This window comes from Triturus cristatus, chromosome 3_2 (assembly GCF_964204655.1).
Source record: "Triturus cristatus chromosome 3_2, aTriCri1.1, whole genome shotgun sequence".
In the NCBI taxonomy this organism is placed as follows: Eukaryota; Metazoa; Chordata; class Amphibia; order Caudata; family Salamandridae; genus Triturus; species Triturus cristatus.
The window spans coordinates 1,049,808,143-1,049,832,494 of record NC_140584.1 but is presented as its reverse complement, the minus strand read 5'-3'; the positions used below and the strand labels follow the sequence as shown (position 1 = coordinate 1,049,832,494).

General features: G+C 46.5%; 1 long non-coding RNA gene across 1 annotated transcript in view; it reads left to right on the top strand.

Annotated features, from left to right (window-relative positions):
* LOC146859087 (uncharacterized) overlaps positions 1–23,559 on the top strand; it is a 38,171-nt gene extending 14,612 nt beyond the window's left edge. Inside the window, exons 3-4 of the long non-coding RNA XR_014979736.1 lie at positions 3,267–3,354; positions 22,950–23,559. This is a non-coding gene — a long non-coding RNA (uncharacterized LOC146859087). The remainder of the gene's footprint in view (positions 1–3,266; positions 3,355–22,949) is intronic.
* Positions 23,560–24,352: the final 793 nt, after the last annotated feature.

Sequence of the window (24,352 nt, the reverse complement as noted above, 5' to 3'; positions counted from 1 at the left end):
AGGAAACATTAAAAAAAAGCTGCTTCAGCACACCTCCTACCTAAAACTAGGTCCCGCTGAAGTACACCGTCACCGCAGACATTTAATGACCCCCAGGCCCCCACCTACCTGTACCGTATGTGCTTCACGGAGTCGCCAGCTCCAAGTCCGATCCCGGGAGGCATTATGGAGGAGTATCTCACCGCACAGGCAGACCAGGGGAAGCCGCTGGTCTTGTGCCACCCAGGAGATGCTGAACAGCCGCAGGGCAGCGGCAGGAGGTCTTCTCGGTGTAGTGGGAGCAGCATCAGCACAAGCGCAATCCGGGATCTGGGTGCAACAGGATTCCAAGCAGAGACTGCATCATGGGACAAACAAGGAAGTAGTCCCTACACAAATAGAAAAGGCCGCGCAGCGGAACAAAACTGTAGTTGGTCGGTGCTGCTTCCGGCCGAAGGGAAGCAAAGCGGAAGTGCCGCATTGGACCGCAAGCCAACCATAAGCACGCTAACAAAATAAATGCCACAGTTAACGAATGGCAAGCGGCAGGAGAAACTACCGGCAAGAGGCGGAGTTTCACCCAAGTATACACATTACGTAATGCCTCGTAGAGGCAGCGCATGCGCTGCCCATGCGAGACCTAAAAAGGACTAAATGTCCTATTAGTTTCAGGGCATCCTCTATAAGTACCTTCGTGCACTGGGCCCTGTGTGTGTAATATGGCCCTTGGTGAGCAGGCAACAGTTTCTACAAAAAAGGGCCTTGTGTTCCAGCCTATGCAAAGATGCTTATTTTATTTGTGAAAATTTTGCTTTATTGAGAGACAGAAAAGTTACAGCACAATCTCACTCTTTTGTCATAGTGAATACTTATGCCCAAAATGTCTTTGCTAATACAATGAAGCCCTCCCATAAAGCCCCATTAATTTACAAGTCAACTCTCCCCGTTTGGCTATAACGCAAGCCTTCCATCCTGTTTTCCATTTCCCAGATCCTTATGGCACTCTTAAACATATACATACAGCTGTTTACCGGTTTACCTTGGTTTACCTGTCCCCTTTCCTCTCCTTGATCTACCATCTCTTTTTACCTCTGAGCCTATCATTACCTTGGCGACTCTCTTGCCAAATCTTCCAGTTTAGGTCTCTACTAGAAGATCCCCGTTAACTATGTGGGTGACATGGGCGGCGAAAGTCATGATTCCTGATAAAATCTTCCTGTGAGCTAAGGAGATCATGTCCATAGAATGAGCATTAGGTTACCAGAGCCAATACTACCAGTTCTATAGGGCATGTTTTCCTGATTCGAGAGAGTTTAACTCAGATATTTACCCCCTGTCTGGAACAGGTGGTAAAGATCTGGGGGGCCCTAAGTCATGGTGTTAGGCTGGGAACAGAGAGGACGTCCGGGGAGAGCGAAGGACGTGCCTGGTTCCAGCCTATGCCAGAAGAGTGGGCAGGAAAGGGGTATGCCTCTGCCCAGAGCCCTAGCTCCTCTCTCTCTTAGGGTTTCACACCCGTATTTATAGACCCAGAAAGTTCAGGTCTGGAAACACCGACCCACTCAGAACTGTGCAGGGCAGAATCCCCTTGCGGGATACCCCGCTCCTGGCAACTAGTAATGGAGTCCTTAATTTCAGAATTTGCTTAAAGCTTACAGTCTAACTTAAAATATAACTGATATTTTCTCGGCAGTTGACAGTCTGCCCGGGAATAAATGTGCGAGGTCCCTGGCCACCCTTTGGCGCTCCAGCCCTGTACATGGTGCTCGGCCGTGGCTTCTCTGTGCATCTCTCTGGCAGGCCCTTGCGGCCTACATCAAAGCATCTGAAGAACAGAAATGATGCATGCCTTCTTTTAAAGTCTTCATAATGTGTGTTGCTGTCACTCACGGGCCTCTCCTACTACTGTCTCTGACACCCACTGGAATCTGGCTCGAATCAGGAAGAATGAATAGGATTGACTGGTAAAGATGGCGACTCGTCTTGAGTGTGTGGTTCAGCTTGGTGATAGGTCGTTTCTTGGTTTGAGAGAAGCGTGGCCTGTAGCCTGTGGGCGCAATGCCAGTCATTGCATTGCCCCACGGGCCGTCTAAGCTCAGGGACGGACCAACCCCAGGCACCCTGGGCTTTCTTCCTCCTTGTCAACTTTCCTCGTTAACTTCTCGAACTTTCTCAACGGACTTCGGTTTGAGGTTTAACAGAAACTCTTGGCTTGTCCTGGCCTTGCCTCACTGAAAGAAGGAACGAAGCGTTGCTCAATGGTTGGACCCGAAACCAGCTTCAACGGCTTCTCCTTCTCCGCGGGAGCTGTGCCCCCCCCCCCCCCATTGGGCAATGACGCGTGACATGCCAGGGTCTCCCAGAGAGTGTGAGAGCAAGTGGGGGCGAGGGAGAGACAGGCAGCACTGGCCCAGCCTAAAATGTTAACTACTGCGGGTGCCAGTCACAAAGACATGCAAACACATCTGCTTTTCAAGCACACCAGTCACGAGACCCTGTTAACAAGGGAACATGTCCCTCCATGTTATGAGTGGACTTTGAATATTTAGAGGGAGTGCACGTTTAGGTATATCTAAAGTTCACGCATAGCGTAACATAGACGTGTGGCAAAGTAGGTGGGTGTCCTGAGGTAATGATGGTTTTGGTACGATATGTAGCTGATTAGAAGTCTGTGCTATGAAATGATACAATTAAATTGAAGAATGTTCTTCCAGATTAGGAGCAAGCCCTCAAACTGGAAGCCGCATAATGCACTCATATCACGTTCTTCCATTTAAACCAAAATGTACATATATAACACTCGTTTTGCTGACTTCACTACACATGTGCTATGGTATGGTATGGTATGGTGCACCATTTTATAGTATGGCATGGGCTGTTATTGTTTGGTATGCTATGGTATAGTCTGTTATTGTATAGTATGGTATAATATGATATGGTATGGACTGATATTGTAATGCATGGTTTAGTATGGCCTGTTATTTTATAGTATTCTATGGCATGTTATGGAATGGTTTGTTGTAGTATAATATGGTATGTTATAGGTTGTTATTGTATAGTATATTATGGTATTAGTATGGTATGGAGTTTTATTGAGGTGTACAACCTATGAAGTGCTAGCAGCATGCATACAAATGCATTTTACCACTTGGTACAATTTTAAAACATGTATTGGAAAAGAAGGCGGCATTAAATGGACGAGTCATAAATAAATGCACCCTTTGTGATTGGTGCAAGATGTAACTTTCTTAAAATGTAATGAATTATGTTCTTTTTCTATTACGCAGCTCAGAGAAGACTGGCCGGAGAAGAGCAGTTTACTGGAATATGAGGTTTTGAAAAATCTGGAAATCAAACAACGAAGCGAAGGCAGTGGTGAGCTCAAGACAAAAAAAGATAAAATGAAGGGGCAGAAAAGCAGCCCAAAACAGAGATAAAATGGCGTAGGAGTGTGTCAAAAGAACATACACATTTACAGTGCCAATGGCTCAAACTCTAACAACTGCGAGACCTATTGCATTACAAATGCTTGTTAATGAGGCAATGGTAGACATGATTCATTCCAGCACTTCAGGGAGACTCACGAGGGGAGGAATCTGCAGGTAGATGGAATATGCACCAGGCATATTGTTAGCAAAGGTAAGTAACTAATTCTTTGCCACAACTTTTGTGATCACAACTAATTGATTAGTTAACATTTGGTGGGCAGAAAGTAATCACTGAATGTGTAAGCGGTCAGTTCCTGACAGCTTGACACTCACCATGCAGAGGTTGCAGTCATAAGGAGAAGCAGACCTCTGCTTCATGGACCACTTCAGGATCCACCCTGCCCCCAATGTACCCTTTACAATGCACCACTTTCTGGGGCGTTGTCACTCCAGTCTCTTTAACGGACAAGGTTCACAATGCCTAGGCATATTGAATTTAGATGCTGGCCTGCTATCCCAGAGAGGCCTCTATCTCGGCATTTGGTACTGTGAGCACTGAGGCACAGAATCCGAATCTTGCTCCATCCAAGGTTTGCTGTTCTGTGTGAATAGCCCCTTTGCCCAGCGAAGGATTAATAAATTCTAGGTGGGCAATGGCTGATGATGGATGTAGGTCAATGCAGAGCTTTATGCTGAGAGTGTGGCGCATAGGATGTTGCAGGATTTTCTAAATGCTGCTCTATAGTGGGCCCCAGTGAAATTTCCGTAATGTTGCTGGAAGTATGGTAATTTCACATTAGCCCTGTTATGCTAAATTCCCCAAAGTTCGATAGTATGCCGTGTTGCATAATTACACCCAGTTCAACGTAAACTTTTAGCAGGACTTGAACGCGATTAGCTGCTGTTTGCCACACTTCTGTTCTTTGCACAGTTTTTTATTGTGAAAGGCGCCCTTGCGTTCAAAATGAACGCGAGGATGCATTTTGCACTACAATATAGCGCCAAATGCCAATTTTGCTGAAATTTTTCGTAATTATGCAAATCTGAATTATGCAAATGTTGCACACCCCTGCTCTATAGCCATGTTGGTGCATGTCCACCTTGTAAACTCTACCTATGGAAAGCGCGATTCCGCGAAATGTAGGTACGCAATATCTGTCACATTCAATCTGGCGGAGCTGTACGTCTGGTCTTGCTGTTGGTGGGGTTATTATTTGTGCAGTTCCATTACCTCCTTTTTCTTCCTTTCACTTCTCTGGAGGAAGAAAAGAAGGAGCACCCCAGAGAGTGCTGGGCTGTTCCAATGGCTGCTTACACTGTGCTAATGAGGTGCCTTCGGGAAGGGGTAAGTCTCTTTTATTGGCCTCTGTAGGAATTCTCCACTGTAATAACCCTTCAGGCTCTGGAAGAATTGTAGCCTGCAACGGTGCTGGATCCTGTCAGCCGAGCATCGCTTCTGAATTTAAATAATTGTGCTCGAGCCTCGCCTCCTATCAGCTCGCTGGCGTGGAGCAGATGTTGCTACAAGTCTCCATATAGGAGTTATGAAGCACTACTACCTGTTTTCTTGGAGGGGCATTAAGAAAAGACTTGTATAATATTTCATTTTTTAAAGTTCTTGGTTTCTTTCTTTGCTAACGAGTGAAACCGAGGCCTGACAAAGCATTTCTCTTCTGCACGCTGAAGAAAACTCAGATGATGTATTTTCATGTTTTAGTCGCTTCATGAATGGCCTTTCCAGGCCGTCCAATCAGGCTTCAGCTTGCAGCAAAATAGTTGGTAGATTAGCTTTGCTTTGAACCGTCTGTCACATAGCCGAGCAGCAGGGTTATTTTAATAAATGTTAAAGGTCAAAACTAAATGTGGGGGCAATATTCCTGATCCCTGCTTAGCCATGAAAACCACTGAAGCCTTTTCCCCTCAAAGAGTTGTAGTGTGCCTTTATGACATGTCTCCCCCTGACAAGCGGCCGTGCGGCCGCGAAACCGAAAGTAATCGGGGGAAAAGCACGGCGCGCGCGCCCGCGCACTTGCACTGTGGCTCTAGGCTGGCCTGGTAGCACTTTTTGGAGCCCTCTCAAAAAGTCTCGCCAGACCAGCGCATGCGCTGGGTCAGGCGAGACCTAAAAACACTACTGGTAACAGAGAATCTGCATCAAGATCATATTACAAAGGTAAAACTTTGGGCCACACTTAAGACTGCAAACGTCTTCTGTCTGAGAAATTCAGAGCTCTGTGCTCATAAGTAGAGAATTCTACTAGGCGGCTCGTTAATTAAGCCCTGTTCGCATCAGTCACAAAACGTTTAAGACAGATAATCACAGAAAAGAAAGGCTGGAACAAGCCTCTAGCTCCATAATGTGTAAAAAAGACACATTGGAGAGACAGACAAGGGACAAAGAACGAGGCCTTTATTACAGGGTGGGCTTTTCATCATTGGTGCCCACACCAGGGTGGGACTGGCCTGTAGGCAATCAAGCAATGTCCGAGGGGCTGGCCTGACCGGTCACTGTGGGCACTTTTTTTTACTGTTTGTGGGGCTGTTTTATGGTCTGCAGGGCCGGTTTCTAATGTTGATTTTCCTGATATTAACACAAACATTGCACGATACAAGCTCAATAATGAAACATATACAGAATAGAAAAATACAAGGGGTAAGGAGTTCCAAATGGTCATAGTAACATCAGGGGGAAAAAATCCTACATTTTAAAAAATAAATAAAAATACTAAAATCATAAAAGTGAAGTAAAATCAGGGAAATCCCGGGATATAAAATATGTAATACTAGGCCAGACATGCGCAGAGAGTAGTGCCAGCTACATTGGTAGAGGTATTTATCAAAGAAAAGTCAACTACGGCACACTCAAAAAACTAATTTAACTAAGAAAGGTTGGAAAGGCAGCCTAACAAAGGTCAATATATAATATTTCTCCCTGGCTTTCTTTCTTTATTGCCCAGTCCTGATGAGGATCCCTAATCTGTGGAGAGTCAAAATGTCGAGCGTACCCCATGAACCGACAAATTAGTTCTTTATATCTCTTTGTTTTGGCAGTATGTATAATCACGAGGTGATTTTTTTGTGTTTTCTTTTCTTTAATCAGTGTGTTACACCCGTGAGCACCAGGCATTTTTCCATCACTCACTTTTGATAACTGTATGAGAACTTTAACCTCGAAAATAGGTCTCGCCTTTGGGACCTTATAAGTGTTTAGCCATGCAACAGTTGCATAAATAAATACTTATAAGGTCCCAAAAGCGAGACCTATTGGCTATGCCAAGCGGCCGCGCGGCTGCGAAAGTGATCGCTATCGAAGCGGCCGCGAAAGTGAAAGTAATCGTGGTAAAACACAGCGCGCGCGCCCGCGCACATGCACTGTAGCTCTAGGCTGGCCTGGTAGCACTTTTTGGAGCCCTCTAAATAAGTCTTGTCAGACCAGCGCATGCGCTGGGTCAGGCGAGACCTAAAAACAGTCAGTTTAAAGGCCGTAGATCGTAACAGGCAAAAGGGCATGCATGCTGTCTCAGGCGACACCTAACAAAATAGTTCATGGTGGTAGGAGTTGAAGGATATTACTTGTTCAATCAAAAGCCGGAGTAAAACAAGAATGCTTCAGGGGTGGGAGAACAGGCAGGGAAGCAATCGCGATCAGGAGCAGGGAATTTAAAGAGACCAGAAGGCTACTAATCATGAGCAAGTGGGTGACCCAAAACCCCCTCCATGCAGGATGCGATGCTGTCTGCGGCAGACAGGTAACTCTGTGAGTATTCAAGTATCAAGTACATTTTACTAGTTTGATCTCATGCCAATTAGGCAATACAAACCACACATCTCAAAAAAACCTCAATAATAAAAACAGGAAATAATAATCTCAGAAATTCATCACATCAACAATTAAAACATTCTACTGGGTTCCTCCGGTTCCGAAGATGTAGCCCAGAGCCAAAATAAGAAAAACATTTATGCGTAAAACATGTTAGAATAAATACATTGCAGATATCCGTAAAACATGCTAAATGGATCCAATGCAAAGCTCTGACACGATTTGAGGTATAAAACAAGGTTTGCAGCACAGCCCAACCCCGACATAAAAATACCAAGTAAATACATTACCGAGCAATGTTAGCACCAGAGAGAACAGCGGAACAAAAATAACTATAGCACCTGCTCCACACTATTGTGCAAAAAGCAAGTCACATTGTTAAGAAATGGAAGAGGGAAGCTCTCTGGCTACAACGGACCAAACGTTTGCCAAAGCCCAACAAACCGCATTATTATTACAGAGCAAAGTTATATTCATTGAGTCGCTGATTTGACCCATCTGCAGCTCTCTCAAAACAGGCAGTAGTAGGGAGCATCTTATGTGAGTCAGAGAGGCACAAAAAAACAATAATATGAGCAGAGTGATAGTACAGCGGGATTACTAATGGGACTAGAATCCCTGTCCCTCCCCACTCCATTAGACCCTACCCATTTAAAGAAGGCGGGAACCTGGCCCAACCGGATCCCCAGAGCCCATCTCCCCACAGATCTACTCTTGATGTCCCTCAGATCGGGGAGCATTAGACCACAATAGTCAACTTCCACTAGGTACTGCAAGCTGCACCTCTTACTCAGATCAATAGACTCACTGTGGAGTGAGGGCTCTTCTATTAAGCGTTTGAATGCTTGTTACTGCTGGGGCAATGACATGTCTGGGGGGAATACCAGGAAGGGAGATTCAGGGACACTTCCATAACCTGTAAGTTATTTACCCATTGTACCTTGGGTTCCCTTGCAGGTGAAGTAGTGTAGGATACCTCAAGGAACCTTCATCCTGTTTTAACAGACCTGCCCAATAATTGAGCAACCCCTGACTATATTTAAAACATTTTTAGCGAGGCCCAACTCTAGTCTCAGCGCACTGCTCACTGAAGCTGTGGCAACCCCAACCAGTTATTCCAGATGGTAGTTTCAATGATTTGCAAGCCCTTGACATCTTTCTGTAACAAAACCTTGCACCCGGAGAGTAACAGGGGACTTTTCACATTATATGCCTCTCTCAGCACTTCTACCGACTTCTGTCCCAAAGCCGAATCTAATCTCTGGAGCACACCTGTGATGGACATCACAAGGCACTTGTTTCTTGCGACAAGACTTGAACCTGGAAGGCTTTGGCTAAATAACACACCAAAGTATCTGTATTCCTTAAGCACCTCCATTTGAACATCACTCAGCCACCCCCTGGACCTCGTGGATGCCTCAAACCTTTTAAAAAAAAACAATACCTTCGTTTTTGCCATATTGATCTGTCAATCATTTCTTTTTCAGTAATGAGAAAAGGCAGCCCCGCCAGCATGCAATCTAGTAGCACCGTAAGGTCTGCATAGAACAACGCAGCTATGGGTTCCGCCCCCAACTTAGGAGGGAAGGCCCTAACCTGCCTTAAACCCTCCAAAGCATCCGCTATATGGATTGAACATAGGAGTGGGGCCAAAATAAATACACCCTGTCTCAACCCATCTGTTTGGACAGGGTCCCGTCCCCTCCTAGTTCTACCCTAGTCCAGGAGCCCTCGTGCAGTTGGACCAAAAGCTTCAAGAGTCCTGGGGTACACTTCCATCAGACTATCTTTTCCCATTTAAATGGATCTATTTCCGGTGTCAAACGTGATAGACAAACTAATGTAAGCCGCATAAAGGGGCTGTTTCTGTGAGAGGGCATAATCCTCCACAAACACATTTAATATCACACAGCCATCCATAGTTGAATACCCTTTCCGAAAGCCCATTTGGGTCAAGGATCAAATTCTAGCTGTACTCACCCAATCTTCCAAAAGACCTGACAGATGCCTTGCAACATTTTTTCTCATAGTATTCAGCAGGGTAAGAATACGATAACTAGATGGCAGTACTCTGTCGCCCTTTCTGAACAGCGTACTCTAATACTCCATTGACTGACCTGTGAGCGCGAGCTCTGTCCTGCGAGGTCCTTCCTGTTGGGCTGTTTGTTCTGCTGCTGCACCTCGCGGAACCCGCTTCGCGGGTCCCGCTTCGCCCGTGTGCCTGGGCGCATCGTTGCTGATTCCTGACAGGGGAGCTGCCTGAATCTCGGGGAGCAGGGCTGCGAGCGCCAGGTGAGGATCAGGGACTCCATTGCCCAGGAGTCCCTGCGCTGCCATCATTTCCTGCACCTGGACGCTCTCCCTGCTGGCCACGCCCCCTAAGCACAGCTGAAAAGAGCCTGCTTGTCCCTAGCTCTTTGGGAGACATTGACTGACCTGTGAGCGCGAGCTCTGTCCTGCGAGGTCCTTCTTGTTGGGCTGTTTGTTCTGCTGCTGCACCTCGCGGAACCCGCTCCGCGGGTCCCGCTTCGCCCGTGTGCCTGGGCGCATCGTTGCTGATTCCTGACAGGGGAGCTGCCTGAATCTCGGGGAGCAGGGCTGCGAGCGCCAGGTGAGGATCAGGGACTTCATTGCCCAGGAGTCCCTGTGCTGCCATCATTTCCTGCACCTGGACGCTCTCCCTGCTGGCCACGCCCCCTAAGCACAGCTGAAAAGAGCCTGCTTGTCCCTAGCTCTTTGGGAGACATTGACTGACCTGTGAGCGCGAGCTCTGTCCTGCGAGGTCCTTCTTGTTGGGCTGTTTGTTCTGCTGCTGCACCTCGCGGAACCCGCTCCGCGGGTCCCGCTTCGCCCGTGTGCCTGGGCGCATCGTTGCTGATTCCTGACAGGGGAGCTGCCTGAATCTCGGGGAGCAGGGCTGCGAGCGCCAGGTGAGGATCAGGGACTCCATTGCCCAGGAGTCCCTGTGCTGCCATCATTTCCTGCACCTGGACGCTCTCCCTGCTGGCCACGCCCCCTAAGCATCCTCCCCCTATATCAGGTGCAGCTTCTTCCGCGGCGCGGGAGCGCGCGGGAGGGCGCCGGGAGAAGCCCGGGACAAGGGCGGGACCGTCTGTGGCCGTCCGGGGCCGAAGGTGGCCGGGCTGGGCCTACCCTCTTGGATTGTGCTTCCGATCCCTGGTCTCTTACACTCGGTGGAGCCGCCCGCCGAGTTTAATTTATTGTGAACATTATGCCGTCCCCTGCAAGGGAGAGCACCCCACTAAAACCGGGTGGAGCAAAGAGTAGGACTCTAGAGAATTATTTCTCCCGGGCAGTGGGGGAGGGGGACAAAGAGTGTAATCTGTCCAGGTTAAGGGCAGAACGGAGACGCTCAATAGATAATATGAAAAACACGCCCCTCGGAGACCAACTTATTTTACCAAGGGAGGAGTTGTCCCGAATTGATGATGTCCCACTATTGCTGAGGGATTGCACTAACATATCACCAGTTGAAGCCTTGAGTATAGCCCCAGAAATTAGTTCTAGCCCCCCAAGGGTGACCATTGATTTAGTGTCCCAACCCCCTCCGGCCCCTCCAGCCTCGAAGATTAGGAAAACTAAATCTAAGCCAACTAACACACAAGTAGCCTTTGGACCTCCTCCAAATAAACGCAGGAGGAAATCGAGGGGAGTTCAAGGAAAGAGCAAACCCAAGGTTCCACACTCGGATTTTGGGAAGTTTTTAAAAACCCCCACATTAGTAGAGAAACCATTGGTCGATTTACACCCTAAACCCATTGCTCATGAGGATCCAGCTCCTATTATGATAAAAGACACAGGAGTTGGCATTGCTAATATTCCCTTGTCTGTTGTCCCGCTGGGAAACCTAGAATTTTTGCTAAGGTCCCTGTTATTACCGATCAGCGAGAGTATTAAAAAGATTGAGATCAGACTAACCATTTTAGAGGCCACATTGGGCAGTCTGAAAACTCCAGCTGGCAGACAGGGAAGGCAATCAGAGTCCACTCCCTCCACTGTAGCCCCTAAGCAGTCGGCAAATAGTGTCGCCAATCCAGTCCCTCCACAAGCTGTGAATGTGGCACCCTCGCAACAACCCACAAGGCCAAAGCCTGCAACAGCTAAGCCCCCTAACACCAATATGCCCAACCCTCCTTTAGGATCTGTACCCCCGGCACAGCCGGTAGACAAGAGCACCCCGACCCCTTTAATGAAGCTCACCCTGAGACCACGCAGACCCAATTTACCTCCAGAGACCAATGCTTTTACTGTCGTTATGGCAGGTGTCCCCCCACTTGAGGAAGGTGAAACTGAGGATTTTTGTGCCCTAAAAAGTAGGGTAATCAAGTGGTTAAACATAAATAGACCCCTCCCGACACATTTTAATAACGAAATTATAATGGTAAGAAGGGTACCATGGGTGGGAAGAACACAAAAATCTATTAAAGGGGACTGCATACTGGTGAGTTTTAGGGACACAGGAACGGTGTCCCATATATGTCAAGGGAAAAACAGATCTAGGGAATCCACCATCCAAACCCTCCATGTGTCGTTCTTTTTTCCCATCATCCCAGTCCTATCTCAGCAACCCCAAACTCATGACAACTGGGAGAGGGTTGGCAGGAGGGGGAGTCACCAGGCCTTCAACCCTAGGCCGTTTTGTGGCCAACCTGAACAACCCTTTTTTTCCTATAACCGGTTCCATTGCCTAAATGGCCTTGAAGGGGTCGATTGACAGACAGACAATGCCCCCCAGGGTTGTATAGAAATTGGAGGTACGGTAGAAAGACTGGAGGAGCAAAGATCCAAGGCTCAGCAAATCCTGGTGGTTGGTGAGGGGGAACCAAACTGCGTTGTGCCAAAGGAAATAGTTGTAGACAAGACAGGAGGGGGACATGGGCAGGGAATGCAAAGATCAATGTGGGAAAGAAGACCAAGGGCCCAGGGGGGTGCTGAATGGAGTGGAGAGGGTGTGAGACTTATCTCATGGAATATAGCGGGTATAGCGGGCAAATTCAACAATAAGGAATGGGTGGACTTCATTAGAACATTTCACATTATATGTGTACAGGAGACATGGGCTGTGGAGAATAACTACCATCTGCAGGGGTACAAGTGTTTTTTTGTTCCCGCCCGAAAATCTAGCTCAGGGAGAGCAATGGGCGGTTTGTCCATCTATGTAGATTTAGACCTGCCAGGCACCTGGTCCTTTCCAGACTGGTTCTCATATGGGATACAGGCGGTTCGGTTCCAGGGAAAGGGGTTACGTTTCTCTGTTTTTAACATATATAGCACCGAGTTAGAAAATAGCCACACCCTGGTATTAACTGAACTCGACCAAAGGTTAGGAAAAGAAATCATATCCCAGAATAAGGGACCGTCTGGTGGACTGCTTGTGGTGGGGGATTTTAATTGTCACCTTTGTCCGGTACTGGTCAAAAAGAACACAGATTGGGCGCAATGCCCAATTGAGAAGGGACCGCATTTTTCTCACTCGCCCACTGGGTCGGCTCTTAGGTTGCTTCGGCTTAAGTACGACCTAGAGCACACCATTAATATGGTAGACCCACAGTCGGATGGTACACTCCCACCAACTTTTAAGGGCAGGGGCTGCTCGTCTATTATAGATTATATTCTGGTCTCGAGATCCCTGGTTAATAAAGTAGTCAGTGTAGGGATAGACTGGAACACTTTCAGCGACCATAACCCGCTTGTTTTAATGCTCGCATATAGGGCGGGTATTGGCTCCAATGCCCATCGTTCAATCGTGGAGAGGGTCACCGATCAAGGCAGGAGACTGAAATGGTCCAAAATAGATGGGGCAAAGTTCTATAAAAACCTGAGCGATAAGGGTCTGCTGGCCATAAATGAATGTTTGGATCTGGAAGTCCAGGGACCAAGGTTATTAGAAGCATTTAACCACATTGCCAACCTGATAGACGGATTACTAAGGTCCAGTGCGCCCACGCGTAATCTGGCCAATCCCCGGTGGTTTGATAAAGATTGTTCCAAGGCACTGAGGGAACTGAAATGCTCCCTTAAGTCAAAACCACGAGATCCACAAGTAATCAGGGCATGCAGAGAAAAATATAAAAAAGAGACCAAAAGGAGGAAACTCACCCTGCAGGCAGAAGCTTGGGCAGCTCTGAGAGAGGCAGGGGAAAGAAGGGACCTAGCGGGGTTCTGGAGAATCATCAATAAACCGACCTTTCAAGAAAATGATTCTCCGGAGATAGGGGCTAACATCCTCCCGGAGCAGTGGGTCACACACTTTAGGAGCCTGTATAACCATGAATCGGGTCCCCACGTAGAGTCATCAGTAACCCCAAGTCAGGCTCCTCCGGTAGTATTTACCCTTAAGGAGATCACGGCAGGGATGGAGAGTCTAACTAAGAATAAAGCCCCGGGCCCAAATGGAATTCCCCCTGACCTTTTTCTTAGTAATATAGATCTTTGGGCCCCACTGATGACCAGGGTCCTAAACACTGCTATCACCTGCGGTCTCCCTCCATCATGGTCTAAAGCGATCATTGTGCCAATCTTTAAAAAGGGCAACAAAGACGACCCCAAGTGTTATCGGCCTATTTCCCTGATTGACGTCTCGGCTAAACTTCTGGGAAGGGCACTCCTGAACAGATTGTCCGAGTGGACCGAAGAGAACAACATCTTCTCGGACATTCAATATGGGTTCAGGTCAGGGAGGTCCACCAGCGACCAATGCCTGAACCTATATATGCTGACTGCCAAATATACTCTGGCCAGTAAGGAACCCATTTATATGGGATTCATGGACCTGGCAGCAGCATTCGATCACGTCAACAGAGGGAAGTTGTGGGACATGATGGCAGGGATGGGGATCGAGAGCGGCCTAATTACCATACTAAGAGAGCTGCATAGCGACACCACGGCTAGAGTTAGATTTAACAGGGAGGGAGGTTTGACGGACTCCTTTCCATGCAAAAGTGGAGTCAGACAAGGTTGTATTCTTGCCCCTTTTTTGTTCTCCCTTTACATTAATAATTTGGAACAGTTTCTTTTGGGCTTAAAGGCAGATTCCCCAAGGGTTGGGACGCGGCAAATCCCTGTCCTGCTTTACGCAGACGACGCGGTCTTGCTGGCGCGTACACCACGAAGCCTACAGATTCTGATAGATGGGTTCGTCAAGTTTATGAGCGATCTGGACTTATCTGTCAACCTAAGCAAATCTTACGTGCTCCTGGCAGGCAAAAAACCTTCCTCAAAATTTTCTTACACAATAGGCTCCCATTGTTTAGAGGAGGTTAAAACGTTCTCCTATCTCGGAGTAACCTTTGATGGTGCTCTTCAATTTAACTCCTTGGTGGAAGAGCGCTGTAACAAAATGATTGCCTCTAATGGGGCAATAGCCGGATATGGCAGGAGGTTGGGCAGATGGAGTCCGGAACAGGTGATGAACCTGTACGGCTCCATAACATGCGCTAAAGTAAGCTATGGGGCAGAAGTTTGGGGCTTCGTGAATACCTCTAGAATTGACCAGGAAGAGAACAAACATCTGAAATCTATCCTGAGGGTACCACCCAGCACTGCTGGACTCATAGCTCACAGGGAGCTAGGGAGGCCATATCTGGTCGATTTGTTAAAACTTAGGCCAATTGTGGCGTGGCTAAAAATCTGGGTAAATCCAGACGCGCATCTAAGTAGAAAAATCTTACTGGACTGCCTAGGTAGGACCCACTGTATGCGCATCCCATGGCTCAAATATGTGAGAAACACTCTTGAGGAACTAGGGTTTGGAAACCTCTTCAAGAACCCCACCACCATTTCAGCACAGCACAAGAAACAAGTAGGGGAAATTTTCCTAGAGCGGAAAACCCAATGCCGTGCTCTGGCTGAAGGGGAAAAAAAGTTAATAAGGGCTCATACTTTGGTGAAGAGTGTGGAGGGTATGGAGCCCTACCTGTATCTTGTACACAATACACAGGACAGATTTCTTATGTGCCGTTTCAGACTGAGCCTACTTCCTTTTATGTTGGCCTCGCCAGCAGGTTTTACCATGTCAATCGAGCAGAAGGGACCCTGCGGCTGCGACAATCGGTCTCCGCAGGACTCCCTTCATTTTACTTTGCTCTGTCCCTATTATTCAATGCCCAGGCGTAGATTCCTAGTAGACATCCTAAAAAAGGCCCACCTGGAACATGCCAGAGATGCACTAATTTACTTGCAAAAAGCTTCTGACCCGCTAACCTTGTGTTGTGTTATGAATTTTATCAAGGTTGCGGTCCGACTAAGGAAGACGAGGGGAGAGGATCAAAAGACTTGTGACTCCCTGTTTTAAATTTACAGCCTTGTATGTTAGTATTTTATTGTTATTTATGCACAAGGATCTTGACTAATATTTAATGCCGTTTTATCTATGTATATGTATGTGTGCTTTTATGGTGTTTTTTAATCACCGAATAAAGATTCTTGAATTGAATTGAAAAATACTCCATTACCATGTTTCCAGCAAATTTTGCCACCAAATTATTTCTCCAAACAGTTAAGCCAAGGTCTGTGTCCAGAGAAGAGGGGTGTCTTTAATAAAATCAGCGGGAATACCTAGAAATAGTTACAGTACCATCAACAGGGTCAGTGACCCAAGGGACACCACATGTGTAGTGTGTTTGGTCCTAATGAGTAAGACCAGGGGGTAATGAGATGTGATTAAAAGGTGGCAAGGTATGGGGAGAGTGAAAAGGAAGTTCTGGGTTCAATGCACACAGTGTATAGGTGCAGTTATCATGCTTATTAGTGCGGAATGCCAAACACCCATGGTGAAGGGTGTGCGTCTCATCAGGTCTTAGCTATGGCTATTTTAGTATCCAAGTAGAGCCATACATGTGTCCACGTGGCTGTGTTAGTAATAAGGACCAAACAAAGTACACATTGGGTGCCCCTTGAGTCACTGATCCTGGTGACGGTACCATAACTGTTTCTAGAGGTTCCTCTCCATAGTACTATTGCATTTACATTAGAGCCCTGACAAATTCTGCTGTCACGATTACGGCGAAAGACAAAACACGTGTTAAGAACTGTTAATACCACGATCTCGACATATGATTGATTCTTTGAGTTCTCGGAGAACCTTCTAGAATTCAACCTGAAAAGCATTTTCCGACAGAGGAAGATCCTCCAGCGCACCAAACGACATATGGACACTCATGATATGGATTTCGATGTATATATATGTTACTTGCAGTGATTGAGTTGTGTACGCCTGTAGGAAAGTAGGATCTGCTTTTATGGTTACCCCCAATTTTTGCCTGGTGCTATGATGTTTATGACTAGTCTGACTGAGATCATGCTAATCAGGACCCCAGAACCTGTGCTTTCTCCCTTAAAATGACTTTGGTGAGTACTTGGGTATATCCCAGATTGGCTACTGGTGTACCCTTATAGGTCCCTAGTATATGGTACTGAGGTACCATGTATTATGCCACCCATGAGAGACCACTCAAATTGTGACTATGGGCCTACCATTCCAGCCTGTGTAAGTTGGTGCTAGCACCACTTACGATAAATATAGGTTTCCCTATATCTGAGGTCACTGCGCTTAAAAGCAATAAGACACCCCTAAGGCAGGCCTTTCAATCCTAAAGGCAGGGTGGTCGGTTGTAAGTGTGAGGGTGCCTCTGCATGAACAGAACACCCCTACTACCTTCGGAGTCAATTCTACCGGGTTGCAAGTGCATCAGCCATTATGATACATAGAGTGGCCATGAGTCATTTTGCGATGACCTTCTCTAAACTGGCTGTAACGAACCCTGTCGTGATTGGTATCAAACATGCTGGAATCATACCCCCACACCGTAAACGGTGTGGGAGGTATGATTCCATGCACTGTAAAGCTTCTCCAGGAGGCCCTCAGTTCTCCCGGTACCAGTCTTCTAGACCCGGACAGCAAAACACAGCTGCTGCCGACCAGAGACACAATTCTACCCTCCTGCTGCTGAGCCAAGCTCAAGCAGGGGAAGGCAGGACAATAGGTATCCTGTCACAGGGAGGGATGACCACCTCCCAGACAGGGTTTAGTGTATTGGGGCAGGGTGGGGGTACTGGCCAGCGCTACTGAGACTGCTTTCAGGGCACATTTGGTGCCCTCCTTGCATAGTCCAGTTCATACCAGCTCAGGGAGCCATTGGCTCCAGCACTGGTGTGAAACTGGACAAAGGACATACAAATATCCTCTCCACTGTCCAAATCCCTCTTCTGGGAGGGAACACTGAATCGTCTCAACCCTTTCCATAGCGTACTTAAGGGCTTACCTGTGGGTGGGTCTCTAGATTCATTATGGGACAAGATTCATATCAAGACACCACTTCATCTTCGACCGTCTGCGCACTCTGGACTTCCGTCTGAGTATCAAGACTGCAACTGGGAAGACTCCTGCTGCTCCTGGTCTTGTCTCCCTGCTCGTCTGCTGCAATGCCTGTGCCTGTGCTCCATACAGCAACCTTCAAGACTTGTGGACATCCAAGACACCTGAAGGAATCTCCCTTAGAGTGAAGGAGTCACTTCCCTGCATGTGCAGGCCCCGCAACGAAGCTGACCGGTCTGCTGATCCTGGGCTCCCATGACTTCCGAAAGGCTCAGCAACACAAGTAGTGGTTCTTCACATCCCAGGAGGCCTGCCCTGTTCTCTCACCGAATTTGAGGCCAGTATTTCTCGTTGGAGCCACAGGAACCGAACCCCTATGCACCAAGTAGACTTGCCGTTGCAAAGGCTTGATGGCTCTCTTCCTCAGATATCCCAGTAGCCTCCACCTCAAGCATCTCCTGTGACCAAGATCTTTATCCTCACCACATCTCTTGCACAGTGGACCTGCATCTTTGGTGAACTGCTCGAGGTACTCTCGCGACTCCAGTGCCTCTGGCCTATATGTCCACTTGAGGGTCTTATTTGATTTTAGCAAGCTCTCCTGATTGCTCGGGGTCTGCTCTGACTTCCCTGCTTGTGGCGAGTCACCTGCACCTGGCTGGTCCCGACACTGCACATTTTTTGCTTTCCACATTGTTTGCGGTTTGGCAAGGCTTGTTGGTGCACCCGACGGACGACGATGAGAGGATTGGCTGAGTCAAGGTGAAGGTTGGGAAGGAGTGACTGTGGCAGAAGGGCGGTGGTGTGGTGAGGTATGAGAATAGCTGCAGGAGGGGCTTTACCCCGGCTCCGCAGGGGAAGGGGAAGTTTGGTGGTAGAACTCCCAGGAGGTACATCTTGGAAGGTCTGTGTCTGGACAAGGGTCAGAGCTGCTACAGGGTGAAGAGGTGGAGTGAGAGTCAGATGAGAGCATGGGCAGGCACGGCTGAAGGTTGGGAAGGGGTGGCTGTGGCAGAAGGGCGGTGATGTGGTGAGGTATGAGAAGAGCTGCATGAGGGACTTTACCTTGGCTCCGCAGGGGGAAGGGGAAGTCTGGTGGTAGAGCTCCCAGGAAGGACATGTTGGAAGGTCGTCGTCAGGTCAAGAGCTAGAGATTCTACAGGATGATAGATAGAGTGGTCAGAGAGTCAGGTGAGAGGATTGGCTGAGTCAAGGTGAAGGTTGGGAAGGGGTGGCTGTGGCAGAAGGGCGGTGGTGTGGTGAGGTATGAGAAGAGCTGCATGAGGGACTTTACCCTGGCTCCGCAGGGGGAAGGGGAAGTCTGGTGGTAGAGCTCCCAGGAAGGACATGTTGGAAGGTCGCCGTCAGGTCAAGAGCTAGAGATTCTACAGGATGATAGATAGAGTGGTCAGAGAGTCAGGTGAGAGGATTGGCTGAGTCAAGGTGAAGGTTGGGAAGGGGTGGCTGTGGCAGAAGGGCGGTGGTGTGGTGAAGTATGAGAAGAGCTGCAGGAGGGGCTTTACCCCGGCTGCGAAGGGGGAAGGGGAAATCTGGCGGTAGAGCTCCCAGGAGGGACACGTTGGAAGATCTGGGTCTGGTCACGGGCGAGAGTTCGTACCGGATGAAAGGGTGGACAGGGAGTCAGATGAGAGGATGGGCAGGGCCAGGCTGAAGGTTGGGAAGGAGTGACTGTGGCAGGTGGGCGGCTAGGTGTTGTGGGACATGGGAAGAGCTGTAAGAACACCTGCAGAAAGATGGCCACCTTGTGGGCCTGGTTGTGAGGAGAGCAGTGCCAGCAGGGACGGGCTCCTACGTCTGAGTTGGAGATGAGGTGCAGTAGAGGCCACTCCACTTAAAGGTGACACGGAAGGTCCCTCAAATGCCACCAGCATTGGGTGGAGGGCGGACTGCTGGGGGAATATGAGTAGGAGGAGGCAGCGAGCATTGGGACCTGAGTACAGAGATGTCTGCCAAGACTGGGTGGAAGCTGGGGAACGGGACATGGGGGCACCGCAGTGTGGTTTTTCTGTAACTGAGCGACAGGCAAGGTATTCCACAACTTTCTCACTTCCCCTTGTGGTGAGAACACAGTAAAACACCGTTTCCCTGAACTCACACGAGTCAGTTTAAGTGGCACTGACAGCTCAGGTCCCTGTGAACGAGCATGTACGGCAGGTTTGCAGAGATAACTGAGGTCTCCTTGGACTTAGAACAGCCGTGCAATTGGCACAGCTCGTACTCCCTGAACTCTACCTGAAGTCTACCTCATGGACACAAATAGGCCCCCTGTGAACTCACACGTGTCTCCCGGACTGGCACAGACAGATGAGTTCGCCTTGTACTCACAATTGTGTGCCAATTGCCACAGCTTAGGTCTCTGAGAACTCACACACACCTCAGCAGATGGCAAAGACTGCTTAGGTCTCCCTGAACTCACACGCATCTTCCTGTTTGGCACACATAGCTGTGATCTCCCTGAATACAGACACATCCCCATGATTGGCTTAGGTCTCCCTGAATTCACATGCTTCTCTCTGATTGGCAGGGGCAGCCCACATCTTCCTGAACCCACGCAAGCCCCTGATTGGCACAGACTGCTCAGGTCTCCCTGAGCTCGCAAGAGTCCACCCAACTGGCATATGCAGCCCTGTCCTTCCTAAAGTCACTCTAGCCTTCTCCATTGGCACACACTCTCTAGGTCTCCCCAGAGTCACACAAGACTTCCTGATTGATGCAGACAGGTCAGGTGTGTTTGGACTCATGGTTCTTCTCATATGGCCGAATGATGTATTTATCCCCAAACATCCCAAAGTGTAAAGCATCAACCTGGGCATTGTTTTATGGCCTTGGCCATGCCATGCATTTGGAACCTATTTATTGGTATTGTCAACATGATCATACAAATGAAAGTTGAATGCCAGAAAAAACAATATCAACTTTGAAACAAACACAAGTCCAATCAATTGCAGTGTATATTGTGACCAGAAAGATAGCGACATTAAATGTGTGATGCTTGCACTTCCCAATGCCATGCAGGTCCATCTGAAAAAAGCTGATGCTGCCAAAATGAACTATCTGCCTTATTGATAAGTAACACAATGTGTTTTACGCAGAGCCCCACTAGTGTTGTAAACAGTAGGTGTTACCCAAATGAACGGGACTATTGTGTAGAACTCAGAGGTATGAAAAGCTGTGTTATTGTTCTTATTTGGCATTTGTGCATAATATTGGTAATCTGAACTATACTCTGAATGTGAGTAAATACCAATAGAAGTAGGTATTATACTCTGAAAGCGACTGTTTATAATCTGTCTACAGTTTCCTTCGGGCGAAAACTCCCAGGATCATTTGTACCTTGTATTTACACCCCAACTCTGTCAGACCTCACCAGGGCACTGTTCCCCATTGCCCTTAATGTCACCCCCATTTCAAAGGTTCTACACCACTGGCAGACATTGGCGTCCTTTGAATACCACTTGTTTAAGTACAAATTCTGCTCTGAAATGTACTATTGGCCTTGATTTTACAACATTTAACGGCTGTATGTCAAAAGATCTAGGAACAACATCAACCTACACATATACTTATTCCACCATATCAGCTACTGATGGAGCAGGGTTTTACTTTAAAACCAAATACCTGTTTCATTTTCGCATGTTATAATTAAAAGTACTACTGATTAATTAATAACTACTAAAGATGTGTCGAGTCTAATCTAATCAACCTTACTTTAGGTGAGATTTTTATAGAAACTAGAGAATTAACATTAGAATATGTTTTTAGAAACAATTTAACTTGCAGTTTGAAAGAAGAAGAGAAAACTTTTCTAGATATGGTTGAGAGAAGAAGGTTGAACATGCACAAGAAAGCAGAAGGGCATAAAATGAGTGAGACAATGTGGGATATTGAGAAAGAAAAATAATTGAAAAATTGAGCCAGTCCAACTATGGCTATAGATGCACCACAGAAAGGCAAATTATGCATTACCAGGAAAAGATCCCAGTATGATTATTATTTCATAGGGACAAGTGAGTGCCATGATACATACTTTATTGCAACCGGATGGGGTTTTAGAGGAGGAGAAGATCCCGTCTTTCCGGGAGTGTATTATATTTGTGGGAACAAGGCTTATTACCGTTTGCCTGACCATTGGTTTGGCACATGTTATGTTGGCCTGGTCTTTCCAAAGATTTTTCACATGGATAGAGTAGACAATGCTGAACAAACTAATCCATTAACACACTATAAAAGAGAAACATGGACAGAAATTGTAGGAGATATTTTTGGAGCTTTGATACCAGCAGTGGGAATTTCTTTGAATGCCTTTGGCATTCGGAAGCTGTCAACAGTGGTAGATCGCTTGTCAACAAGCACCGCTGGAGGCTTTCTTTTGGTAAATACTCAAATGGTTGCTTTGCGCGCTATGGCGATGCAAAATCGACTTGCCCTTGACATTCTATTGGCAAAAGAGGGTGGAGTCTGTGGAATGCTGAAAGTTCAACATTGTTGCACTTACATTCCTGACGAAAGCAAAGATCTAAAAGTCTATATCAAAAATATTACTGATTTGCATGAAGAATTAGTACCACTGGAAGCTGAAAGTATCTGGACTAAAATGGCTAATAAGATGATTGCTATTAAGAATTTTATAGCTAAGATAGGTAGTACCATTTTTGGTAAGATATTATTTCCATTAACGTGTGTAATTGTTGTTTTACTGATTCTTAGACTAGGGTGTATGTGTTGTAGATATAGAAGAAATAAAAAGAAAATAACAAGAGAAAATGTTAAAAAGAGACAAAAGAAACCAGAAAGAGATCCACAAGAAATAGAATTAGAAGAATTAAGAGAAAGCATATATATAGAAACTAAGAAAGAAGATGAGATGGAAACAAGGGTTTAAAAAAAATAAACAAGAAGACATTTTGAATTCTATAAAAGGGGAATTAAATAGATTTTTGGGGGTTTTGATTTTTGTGGTGATAAGATATCACCAAAGGGGGGATTGATGGAGCAGGGTTTTACTTTAAAACCAAATACCTGTTTCATTTTCGCATGTTATAATTAAAAGTACTACTGATTAATTAATAACTACTAAAGATGTGTCGAGTCTAATCTAATCAACCTTACTAACAGAAGAATTACACGTGGGAATGCTATTGCATGGCTAAAATATTAAGTGAACTAAGTTGGTGAGCAAATTGACAGTAATAGATGTTGCTTATGTGATGTTATTATGTTTTGCGCTTATAATTAATACGCATTAATGGCTTTTGATGTCGAAGATGGCTAGATAAATACATACACATAAGGGTATTAGCAGGGGAATAATACTGTATAATCATTTCCGTGCAGTAATTTTGTTTTGTGTTTCATTTTACTTAAGTTGACTAATGTGGCCTACTAAAACATGGCTACCACCCGCAGCCTGCATTCAAGTTGATGGAAATTTTGCAAGGAGGCTTCGCGCTGCCTGTGACCTTACCCTCCTGACGAACTGAAAAGCCATGATCATGATGACAGATACGGGAGAGATGCCAAATGCCCCTGAATATGAAATTTGTTGCAAAAACCAAATACTGACTTTATGAACTTGTAATGATCCCACGAATGGGATACAATTTATCTAAAAGAGACATCCGTAGAAGTAAGGAATTAGTTATGGACTCTTTATTTCTATTCATTATTTGAGACGATCAATGTGTGTGAAAATGTACTGATGTATCCAAATGTACCAAGACGACATTATTTCCGCCTTTCATCCGTTTTGTACGATATGATTGCAACATTTTGGAATGTAATTTTCGTATAAATATTAGTAGACTAGAGAGGTCTAGTGCCACTTCTTCCCGAACTGATGATCAGAGGTCCCGACTGCTGACGGAGAGAGGACGGTGACTCTATATGACGGCTAGAAACTCTAACTATTTTGCTGAGGACCGGTTCTGACTTAGGATCTGACTTTTAGCCAGAATAGGTAAATATGAGAGAAATGAATTTGTATTTAATTGGCTTTTCATACAATTTTAGATAAACAAATATTCTGTTTGAATCACTGTGTCGGGAGGTTATTTTATTGTCATGTTTATTGAATATAAAGTATAATATGATGTTTTCACCAGATCTATAGCAACTAGTTGATGCCATTGACCTCAAGGTATATGCAGGTTGGTTAGGTACTGAAAGTGTTTCCCCTTATACATGGTACGGATAGAGTGGTAGGATGAATGTTGGTGTAATGAGCCCCACCAGCGTGTGATGTGTGTGTGTGCGTGTGACTGCGAGATCACTCCGTCCGTGGAAGTAGAGGGGATTTGGAAGCTCCGATCTGCACCAGTTTCTTGGTAGCAGAATGATGGTTAACTATTGTCTTGATCTGGTGAATTTGCGTGTACATAAGCTTATTGATTATTGATTGATATTGATGTTTGTACTAACAACTGTATGTTGAAGTCGTATTGAGTTTTGTGTAGTGTGTACGGCTTCTGGGACGTAGGAAGTCGGTGACAGTTCCGTAGTAGGGCAGAGGGAGTGCTGCTCTCGGAAAAAGGCGGGATTGTTAGCCCTGTATGTAGACAGGGGAAAACGTGTGACAATTGAAGTTGCGCGTCGCATTGTCTGGGTTCGATGAGGTAGCATCGCCGTGTGTTACCATTAGAAATGTATTTTCTGTGTGAGAGAAGTGTATATGATAGCGAAGGTTATCTGTGAAGTTCTGGTCTTAGGTATCAGGGATCCTTATGGCATTCCGATAACGCTTATCACTGGAAAGGTAATAGGTATTCTCTG